Source organism: Zalophus californianus, chromosome 7 (genome assembly GCF_009762305.2).
Source record: "Zalophus californianus isolate mZalCal1 chromosome 7, mZalCal1.pri.v2, whole genome shotgun sequence".
Lineage (NCBI taxonomy): Eukaryota > Metazoa > Chordata > Mammalia > Carnivora > Otariidae > Zalophus > Zalophus californianus.
Window position 1 is genome coordinate 60,215,450 of NC_045601.1, and position 12,024 is coordinate 60,227,473.

Genomic DNA, 12,024 nt, shown 5'->3' on the forward strand with positions numbered 1-12,024 from the left:
TTGTTATACAAAGGAAAACTGAGGCCCAGGAAAATGAGGGGACCTGTCTGGGTTCAGAAAGTTTGTTAGGGATAGGACAGAATTAGAATCACCAATTTCTCTTTTAGACTTCTTTCTAGAAATGGATGGTGCTTCTTATTATCTAAAATAAATGCCACAGCCCTGCTACTGTCAATGGGCTTATATTTTTGATAACACTGTGTATGTTTTCCTTTCTTTCTCCCATCAGTGTCCAAGGGAAAAGAAAATGTCAGTAAGAAACTAGCAACCATAGCCACTGTACCTCTTCTCTAACCCTAATACTGAGGAAGCAATTCCTCTACCCCTATTCCTGGGCCAGAGGGGCATGGCAGAAACTGGGGTGGGGCATATGATGAAGAAAGCAAAGCAGATTCAACACCTGTGACCTGGCAGTTGTTTAATCCAGTCATATTCATGGTGCATTTCCTTAGAAATTCTCTTCCATCTTACCAGACCTTTTAAATTATTTAACCTTCCTGGAGTTGAATCAGGAGAGAAAGGTATTTTTTTTTTTAAATACTCCCTCTGTCCCCAAATCCTGAGTCTCAGATATGTAAATAACCTAGTTCAATTATTAGACCTTCTTTCATGCCCTCTTGGAATCCTTTCCAAAGTATTTGTCAATGGAAAAGACTTTATTCAGGAAATTTAATAATTTACTCTTTTACTCAGTTTAGGTTCCCCATAACGTTCAGCTTGCTTGTAGCTTTTACTTGCTATGTCACTGAATCAAGCTCTGCTTCAATCTGACCTTTCAGCTCAAACTTCAGCCCCCAAATTATTGTAGTGCACATGTCTCCATGGCCCATTTCCTGTGAGAGAGAATCTGGCCAATCAGTGAATTGATAGGCCTTGGATGATGTATCCATCCCTTGTCCAAGGGCCATAGGGATCAGAAGAGCAGCAAGCCTGCCTTTCTATTACATAGTCATCATGGGACTCTTAAAAAATGCTAATAAATTCAGTGAAGTTCAACAAAATGTATAAAGACATCAAGCTGAAATGAAGAAAAAGACATGGGTAGCATTAGAATATTCAACCCCTTTTGCTGGAATAAGATCAATCCCAATCTATATAAAGCCAGATAGTCTGTTCAAAGTGTGGCATCAATTTATGTAAAGAGAAGTATTATACAAACTCTCTAATTTTTTTTACCTCATGGGATTTTACTGTGTTTAAATAAAAAAAGGAAGGACAGGAAGCATTTTCTCAGTTTGAAGTTCAGAGAGAGAAAAGGACCATGTGGCTTTAGTGGTATAGAGATAGCTCCATTGCTTCCTGAAGACTGGCATTTCCCAGCTCCCATCTTGGAGGTTATAGTCTCTTCCTTTGAGTTCCTTAAGCTATTCCTGTAGTCTTTAACTTATTCCCCTTTTCCTTAAGTCAAGTAGTCTTGTGGAGTTCTTTTTTTTCTTTTTAACCAAACTAACTGCAAGTCTACATGAGCATCCATATTCAAAATCTTACTTGTTGGGCACCTGGGTGGCTCAGTCGTTAAGTGTCTGCCTTCGGCTCAGGTTATGATCCCAGGGTCCTGGGATCGAGCCCCGCATAGGGCTCCCCGCTCAGCGGGAAGCCTGCTTCTCCCTCTCCGACTCCCCCTGCTTGTGTTCCTGCTCTCACTGTCTCTCTCTCTGTCAAATAAATAAAATCTTAAAAAAAAAAATAAATAAAAATAAAAATATATAAAAAAACAAAATCTTACTTGTTCGTTCAATTATTCTTTCACTAAAATGGTGAAACACAGGAGTCTCAACTGGTAAGAGAGTTAAATGCTTCCATAATTTGAAAGGTTTTCTGTGTGTGGAATAAGATTAATTAGCAATATGGTTAGTTGGAGTTCTGCTACCATCATGGAAGCCATTTGTTGAGTGGGAAATACATGTAAGTTCAGGCTCAGGATAACTAGTTATCATCTGGTAAAGCCGAATCTCCACAGTCAAGCTCAGAGAGCTCAAATTCAGTACATAGAATCCTAGCACTTGATATTTCCAAATCAGAATGTATACTATCCTTTCAACATCAGGCATCATAGATGTAAAAAGCAAACACACACACACACACACACACACACACACACACACACACACACACACACACACACACACACACACAATTTAATGGGAAGCAGCACCCCACAGTGGTGAGACAAGGAATAGCCACTGTTTAAGGGAAACAGGCATTTGTTCCCTTGGAGACAGAGGACTGGTTCTTTGTTATTTTTCCAGAGCCGGTTAGATGTGATCAATGCAGTGTTATTTTCTGTGAGAAAACATTTTTATGATGTTTTCATTTCTTGACCTCAGAACAAAAACAATTGTTGGCTAAATTTCAAACTTCCAGATGAAAATGCTAACAATGAAAAAAATAGTTATCATATTTTGCCATGTGTGTTTGTGTTTATTACAACCAAATGCATTTCAAAAAACAATGATTGAAAAAATGTTATTGCCTGAGGATTTTCCTTTTATGCTTTGGCACAGAGAACATTTTACTGCTAAATTTAATCTACTGAAAATCAAATTTAATAACTGAAAATTTAGCACAAATGTAACCATAGGCATTATAGTGGTCACATTAAATAAATGAACGTAAAATACACCTCTGATATGATAAATTTGGCTACAGTTTGGCTTATAATTTATTCTGTGTATGAAGTATAAAACAGTGATCTGAAAACCATTCCCACCTATTTCAGTCTAAGGATATTGCTGCTTCTGCTCTTTGAAGTGTCAAGACCTTAATTTATAGAATGTATTCTGTTTATGTCACAATGGGATGTTCATCTTTCCTCAACAATGCTTGATCTTTTAATACCTTCACTGACACCCTCAGTGGGCAGCCTTCCCAGGCATTTCTCCATAAGTGAAGAGTTTTCAAGAGAACTTCGGCAGAATCACTGGTGTCTAAAGAGTCATTTTCTCATTATTTAACTTTTTGAGCCTTCTTGCTATTGAAGAAAACATGATTAGCAGCAGAGCTGCAAAATAATCTGCAGTTAAGAAGAATGCCTGGTCAGGATCCACAGAGCTCAGATAGCATCTTTGAATGGTTAACAACAAAGCATAAAAATAAAGACAGCCCTTAGCACAGCTGAGTGACATACAGAGTGATGCCAGCCCCAGTGTTTTCAATACTTTCATATTCTTCATATCCCAGAACACAGAGAAAGAAAGGTCCTGGATTACCCATATTTTCATATTTTCTCTATTTTTTGATGCTCTAGGGCCTCACCTGCCTTGGAGAGACGGTCTCTCAGGGCAATTCCTATGGACTGTAAAGGACATGCCTGGAAGCACCCCTTTCATATGCAAACCGGCCAATCCGCAGCCCAAGCTCCCCGACTACCTCCTTTACAGAATTCTCAGGTACCCAGCCACCAGCGCCGCTGCCCTGATCACTTCAGGACCAGGTATAAAACAGTTCAGGACAATCCATACACCCCAGAGCCTGCTGGAATTATTCAAACTAGCCAATCTTAAATCTGCTTGCCTGGCCTGGCCTGGCCCATTCTTTCCCACAGAAACCACAATGAAGACTTTTCCCATACTTTCCCTTGCCTTCCCTCTACCTCCCGACCAACCTGTGCTTCCCATGTGGACCTGCGTGGCATGCCTAGCTTCCAGCTTCTAAAGAACTGTGAGTATAAAAACTCCTTCCTTCACCATAGTCATTTCCATGCCTACGGGTCTTACCATAAAACAAATTAAATCAACCCCTGGGTACATTTTAAGACAGGTTCCTGATAATGTAGCGCTCTCTCATCCCCATCATTTTCTTTTCCTGATACCACTTTACTCCCCAAATTATGTGACAGTATGTTTTGTCCAGGACTGTGGGTGGATTTGAAGGCCCAGAGATGTATAAAGAGAAGATGATTACTCTCTTTGTTACTCTGTGTGTGGATCTCATTTATGCCATTGAGAAAATTTCCCCATAAACCCTAGTCTACATAGTGATTCTGAAACCATGCTTTCCGGGGCTTTATGAACCAAATTCAGTTTCTGACTTTGAAATTTGATTATGGCTCTGGTCTCTGTATCAGCTCCAACCATTGTTTTTATTGCACTGGCTTTTAACTGATTTTAACGTGCTAAAAACAAATACAAAACTGATTAAACAACCAAGGCATTAATTTGGTGGTGATCAATAGTCGTCACATTTACGTATTTGCCCCACGTGGCTTGATGCCTTGGCATGTTATGAGGTATTATATTTTGACTAAATAATTAACTTCCAGTCTGCCTGATAAATGGTTTCACTTTTCTCATAGCTTGTGCCCAATTGACTAGGCTGCTCTATTTCCTCTATTGGATTCAGTGTGCCCCAAGGCTCAGCCCGTTTCATTTGCACAACTAAACACTGTTCTCCTAGAGGTTCCATTTAATTAAAACAGCAGCGTTTAAGAGAAATATTCCACTTCCAAGGTCCAAACCATCCTTTGCTAGTATAATTACTTTACCAAAGTCACACTGCGGCAAGATAGGGAGAAAACAGATGCAATTATGGAATCGCTCTCTGATAGCTGGAGAACAAAATCATCAGGAGGCAGCTGTCATTTGTTTGCCTTGTTTCTGCTTAATAAACTTATACACCAAATATATCAACAAAACATCATCCACAGTAGATGCCCAGGTCTACTGCATTTTTTAATACTGACAGAAAACAGCTTTTGAATCTTGTATCCGAGTATGCTAGGTATGGGTGAGTGTGTGTAGATGTGCATATGTGTGTGGGTGAATGCGTATGTGTGTGTGCATGTGTGTATCACGGGGGACACTATCATTAATTCAATTCCTCCTACATCCAAGGCACTTTGTTTGACCACTGTGCATTTGTTCTCTCATTTAATTCTTACAATTCTAGTAAATACTATGATTCTTACAGTCACAGACCTACGTAGCGAATTTTCAACTTCCAGTAACTTAAAGATTAATAAGAATGGACATTTATGTTTTATACATGGGTAGAGAACTTAACTGCTGAAATGAAAAAAATGTTTTAGGAACTCTACAAACTTTATAGGAAATTAATATTTCTGTGCCAGGCCCTGAGTTAAGAATTTTATGTATGTTTTCTCATTTAAGCCTTACAACAATCAGTGAAATGGGGTTTATTATTCTCTTTTTATTGTTGAGGAAACTCAGGCTCCCTAGAGGTAAAATGATTTTTTTTTACATTTATGTAGCTCTTTCTACTTTCCTGTCTTTTTTGTTAAGTGATATCCAGATGGTGAGGTAGACAATATTTTAAGATCTTAACAGAGGTTCCTTTTCATGCTTTTTCTTGATTTGCCTGTGGCTTTCCTTTCGGTGGGTCAGTGAGACTCATGGCCTCAGTGGAGTGGGCAGATGTAGCTTCCCAGATCTCACAGAGAAGCCCTATGCCAGGTCCAACATGGAGCCTGAACAGGAAAGGCAATCATCCAGGCCAAGACTTCTCAAACTCACTGTGGTGAAGGCCCAGTTACTTTTTTAATAAAAATAAAATAATAAAAATGAATTACTAGGTATATAATAAAGAAAATCCAAAGACATAAAAATACAAGCCCCAAGTTTTAATTATTAAATCCAAATTTCTATAAAAGTTTCTCAATGTTTATTCTCAATTCCTGTACTGATCTCATTAAAAACTAATAACAAATAATTTAAATAGTTTATGTACTCATATCATGTCCATAAACCACACTTTTTTTTAAGATTTTATTTATTTGAGAGAGAGAATGAGAGAGAGAGAGCACATGAGAGGGGGAGGGTCAGAGGGAGAAGCAGACTCCCTGCTGAGCAGGGAGCCTGATGCGGGACTCGATCCTCGGACTTCAGGATCATGACGTGAGCCAAAGACAGTCGCTTAACCAACTGAGCCACCTGGACGCCCCACATACCACCCTTTTTATCCAGAGTTCTACTCACCTTAGTTTGGGGTCGGGACCAGTCAGGGGTTCCTGAAGGCAGAGAAGTATCTAAGGGAATGATAGACTAAAGAACCCTTGTGATTGGGTCAAGAAGGACAAAGAGAGTAGATTATACAACTGGAAGTGGAAGACGAAGCAAAGGCAGAAGTCAATCCCCAAGACCTGGTGAGGTGAGCTACACCTCAGCAAAGGCCTCTGAGGGCAGGAGACCACCACAGATAAGACATGTACTCTTCAGTGCACCAGCATTCCCTTAAATAAGGCTCCATAAGCCCAGATTCTTTTAAGGAGAATGGAAGAAGGGGGAAAAGACTCTTAAAAGGCTGAGTAGTAAGTTTCAGAAAGACTGAGTTTTAAACCAGAAGGGACTGAATTACCTCAATTTGGCAAGATTCAGTTTTCTGTTGTTAAAGAGAAAGAGGGTATCGTACACTAAAATAAATGCAACTCCAGATATTTTTAAATTTTATTTTTGAAAACTTGAGTATGTATTTTGTGAAACATCATATCTTCTACATGGAATTATTTACATTTTAACAGAAGACAATGTTCTGCTCTAGAAAAGTGAATTTTTAACAGAAGAATGTTTAGTCACAAGTCTAGAACAGACTTTTTTTTTTTTAAAGGGGAATTTGAATTTCCTAAGTCACAATGCCACAGAGAGTCACTTACCCATATGCTCAGGCCTTTTGAGAAGTTCTGTTGTGCCCCATGGGAATCACTGGCAGATCTGTAGTAATATATGACACTGTAAGGCTTTGCATTTTAGAAATCATTTAATATTCCATTTGCTTATTTGAGAATTTAGAGTGATATACAGTTAAATATCTGCGTGGTAAATAACCAGTCTAGATGACAACTGAAACTGCTCTTTCAGTCAGATGTTTCACCAGGATGCAGACCATGGCATCCATATGTCACTAAGACCTTCACTAACCTTATCACAGTGTTTGCAGCTATGCCCTCCAGGCATGGATACTCAACTATCCTGCACGGCAAGGGCTCTCCAAACTTTGTAGGCACTGGCTTTGTTTTTTTGTTTTTGTTTGTTTGTTTGTTTGTTTGTTAAATAAAACTGAATATGGGATCTTGATATATTTATAAAGCAGAGAAAAGAGGTAAGGAATAGAATCACATCCACTAGTGATTTATAGTGGACCTATAATATTTATAAAGCAGAGAAAAGAGGTAAGGAATAGAATCACATCCACTAGTACCCTCCTCCTCATGTCTGTCCCTGAGGCTGGGCAAAACCCTGGGTCTCTGAAGAACAAGCTTGGAAACCACTTCAGGGGCTCCACCTACTCAGATGGCGACCTCCTCTCTGGAGAAAACTAAACCATGGGCTTTACTCGGGTGTGTACTTCCCTCATATTTGAAGTGGTCAGCAGTCAGGAATCACTTCAGTGGGAAAAGTTTTGGCTGGTGGTTCTAACAGAGTTGATGAAAAGAATGCCTTATCTCTGGAGGCATGGTCTGTGTGGATACTAGAGATCAGGGCTTAACATAATGCCCCTGTTATGTGGCCATAACACTGGACCAGAATGAAAGATGTGGCTGGTTTCATTCACTGTGGCTTGATAATAAGGCAAAGCCATAAGGCGGAAACCTGGAAAGGCCTGGGCTCCCATCTTCCCTTGTTGACACGGACTTCACTAAATGACATCAACAACATGTTTTTAGTCTCACATTTTCAATGAGTATTCCCAGATTTACTGTTTTGATTTCTTGTGATAACATCTTGTGACAACATCTGAAACAAGTTTTGAAAAGTAATGATACGAATATTTTATGCTGTCTTCCACTTCCTGGACTTTAATCTCCATATTGAGGGTACTGTTTGCTCCATGAATCATCCTTCTAACTTTCTGTTTGGTTGTGTGGGGTAATAACAACATGTGGTAGCTATTACCACAATCAATAGCAAAAATAACCAAAAAATGCTCAATTTTAAACATGACAAATTTCTCAATCCATTGACTTAGAAAGGTATTTTTAAGCCAACATATTCATTCTTTATTTAAAATCATAAAAACAAGCCATTATTGAATTCATTCTTTAGCCTCTGACTAACTTATTTTAAATATACATTAACTGGGGGCGCCTGGGTGGCTGAGTTGGTTAAGCATCTGACTCTCGGTTTCAGCTCAAGGTCGTGATCTCACCGTTGTGGGATCGAGCCCCACATTGGGCTCTGCACTCAGGGCAAAGTCTGCTTCAGATTCTCTCTCTCTCTCCCTCTCTCAAATAAATAAAATCTTTAAAAATAAATACATAAATATATATTAATTGAACACTTACTGTATATGACACCTCGTGTTGGGATAACCAATGTGAATGAGCCATGATTGAACTAACGAGCTATCTAGAGTTCAGTAGCATTGTCTGAGATCCAGAAAGGAGTGGAGTATATATTTCCCTCTTCCTAACAGAATCTTGAGTCTTTCAGGCATGAAGTTTGGTTGTAATTGACCTCAGCTCTATTCCAAGGACCGCTTCTGATTGACTTAAACCATTCAGATTAATCCCATTCTCTTGACCTAGTCCCAGAATGAAAGACACAATATAATTTGATGCAGAGTAAAGCCCTGTCTGGAGCTTTTTACAGGGAGAGGGAAAGCAAAGCTTTCTCCTCCTGGGTGCTACAGTGATGGCAGGTATGATGGATTGTATTATCACCATGAGAGAAGCCAGCTGGAGGACAAAACCTAAAACAGGGCTAAGAGAACTTAGAGAAACAGAACCAGAGCCATGATCAAACCAATTGTATAGGTTTTTACTGTATGGGCAACAGACCGTCTGAGTTTTCTGTGCTTGCTACAAAGGCACTCCAACCAAAACAATATCAAAAAGTATCAATCTCAAGAGGGATGCCTGCATGGCTCAGTTGGTTATGCATCTGCCTTTCGCTCAGGTCAGGATCCCAGGGTCCTGGGATCGAGTCCCACACTGGGCTCCTGGCTCAGCAGGGAGCCTGCTTCTCCTTCTCCCTCTGCCTGCTGCTCCACCTTCTTGTGCTCTCTCTCTGGCAAATAAATAAATAAAATCTTAAAAAAAAGTATCAACCCCAGGAAAGGTGAGAAGTTACCAAAACTATAGTCAGAAGTTCCCAAAATAATCTTACTCCTTTAGATGACATTTAAAATTGAGCTGAAAGTTGTCATCAATTCTAAGTAATAAATTGTCTTCTCAAAAAGCAGGAACAGGGCACCTGGATGGCTCAGTAGGTTGGGTGACTGCCTTCGGCTCAGGTCATGATCCTGGGGTCCTGGGATCGAGTTCCACATCGGGCTTCTTTGTTCTGTGGGGAGCCTGCTTCTCCCTCTCCCTCTGCCTGACACTCTTCCTGCTTGTGCTGTCTCTCTCTCTGCGAAATAAATGAATAAAATCTTTAAAAAGAAAGTAGGAACAAATAATCCAATATATCTCTCTAAAGAGAGGACATCTGTAAGGAATTAACATTAGGATCAATTATTCTCTTAGATACCACCTTATCGTTAAGTAAATGCCCTATTTACATTCTTCCTTAATTTTTGAAATAGTTGAATATAGTTCTGGAGTTTGAAATCATGTGAACCAATGAGGAAACTTGTGAAAAGAAAACAAATAACAGCATATTTGCAGCAATCCCTGTTATTCACCATTGCCCTATGTCCCCAGTCACTCAGCTAGGACATCCCAGCACTAGCAGTCTATGATTTTAAGTATCTGTTAAGCATCTACTTTGGACTTGACATTGTGTGAAGCTCTGTGAATTCCAAACACTTCAGTGAAGTCTGCAGAATACTAAACATCTCAGCCATGACCCATGTGAAGTTTACTAAAAATAACTGGTTGCTTTCTTTAGGTGAAATTAGAAGTTGAGTTTAATTTAAAATATAAGTTTGGTTCACTCAGAGTCCATGGTATGAAAAATTTAAAAAAAACACACACACACACACATGGCTTTTCTTCTTTAAAATATTCACCCATGAAACAATGACTTCATCACTTTATTTCTTAGAGAGGATGGACCAGAGAAATTGTATAAACACTAGGTGGCACTATAGTTTGAAATAACATTCAGATAAAAGACAAGCTATTTATGAGAGATGGTAAAACAGAAAAAAAGAAAACCAAAAGAGTATAATAAATCCACACTTAAGAAAAGATTAAATACTGAAGTCCTTTAGTGCTTATTAGAGAAAATGAATTAACCTTATTCAGTTAATCAGTTAACTCAATAAATTAACTTATATCACCTGTCTAATCAAAACGCTGTTTTTTTTCTCCAGTTAAAATAAGGCTACTACTCAATAGAAGGCAGCAACTAATTAACCAGTCATAATTATTCAAAAATATTTTTGTTTTTTGAGATGAAGTCTAAATTTAGGTCCACCAAATTTCACAACTAAATAACTTTTTTTCTCAGTAAACAGAAACAAAGTATCTACTAGTTCCTCAGGGAAAGACTAGGTTACATAAGAAGTTAAGCATATGGTTTATTTCTTTCTTCTGTTTAGAGCATAGGCACCTAGGTAGTTTATAACCAATTAACTCAGTAAATTATTTCTTTTATAAATTTAGGATATTTGCCTGAAGTTACTTTTTAAAAAATATTTTATTTATTTATTTGAGAGAGAGAGAGAGAAAGCAAGCAGGAGCGGAGGGGAGGGGCAGAGGGAGAGGGAGAAGCAGGCTCCCTGCTGAGCAGGGAGCCCATCTCGGAGCTCCATCCCAGGACCCTGGGATCATGCCCTGAGCCCAAGGCAGATGCTTAACTGACTGAGCCACCCAGGCACCCCATGAAGTTACTTTTGTATATAAAGTTAACTTTTACATACTTTAAATATATATGTGTGTGTATATATTTATACAGTACTTTATGGATGGTGCATAGTCTTTTTTTTAAAGACTTCATTTATTTGTCAGAGAGACAGAGCACAAGCGGAGGGGCAGCAGGCAGAGGGAGAAGCAGGCTCCGTGTCGAGCAAGGAGCCCGATGCAGGACTTGATCCCAGGACTCTGGAATCATGACCTGAGCTAAAGACAGACGCTTAACTGACTGAGCCACCCAGGCATCCTGTGCATAGTCTTTGTTAACCAGCTTCAAATTCAGAACCCTGGGAGGGCACATGGGAACGATCAGCCCCCCAAGTATGTAGTCCATTGGACTCCACCTGGTCTGGGACCTCAAGCCATCCAGAGATCTTGGTTAGTTTTCAAACTCATGTCTTCTGTCCTTCAGATCAGTCTTATATCAAGCAGTGGCCCTTGGAGAACTCCTTCCCAAAGTCAGAAAGCAAAGCTCAACAGTGAAATAAAATTGATTTTTAAAAACTTCACCTGAATATTTGATTTCATGTGACCAAAGACTTGGTAGAGTAAATTTAAGCTTGTTTTTGTCCCATTTCAGAGGGAAAAAAAATGTGCTATTTGGATAGGTCAATCTGTCCTCCCTGAATGTTCTCTGCCAGGCTCCATTCTCTCCTATGGAAAACTGTCCTGTTAAGTCACTAGGAAGAGATATTTTCAAAGTAATTAGGTAGGTTCTGTTAGGGATTTCTTTAATACTGCCTGTCTTTACTCACAAAATATTACTACTGTAGCTGGATAAGCTTAGAATACATTCACTATCTAAGACAGGAATATCATTATCATAACATAAAGAGGCCAAAAGAACTAAGAATGAGGTTTTTAAAATTTGGACTAATAATGGCTTATTTTATTTTATTAATTTCAGAAATGAAAATATTATATCTTTGGAGACAGAAACTTGAATTACAAGCAATAAAAAAAAATACAGGAGATCTAGAGTAGCCAAAAATCATAAATACATACTGAACTCTTCTATTTTTAAGGAATAATATTAAGGATCATGTAACATAAAAATTCATAAGAGATAGTCCCAGTCCTTTAAGGAGCTTATAACTTTGGAGAGAAAATCTATAAGCACTTATAAAGTTAATTAACAGTAAAAATATAAATAACAGTTCAAGACAGAGATAGATAAGAAATAAAAGGTAATACCTAAGCTTTCCTGCATGAATGATAACAATACAAAGGTGTAAAAGTTGTTTAGAAGAGAATGTGTTTATTATTTGGGGTAT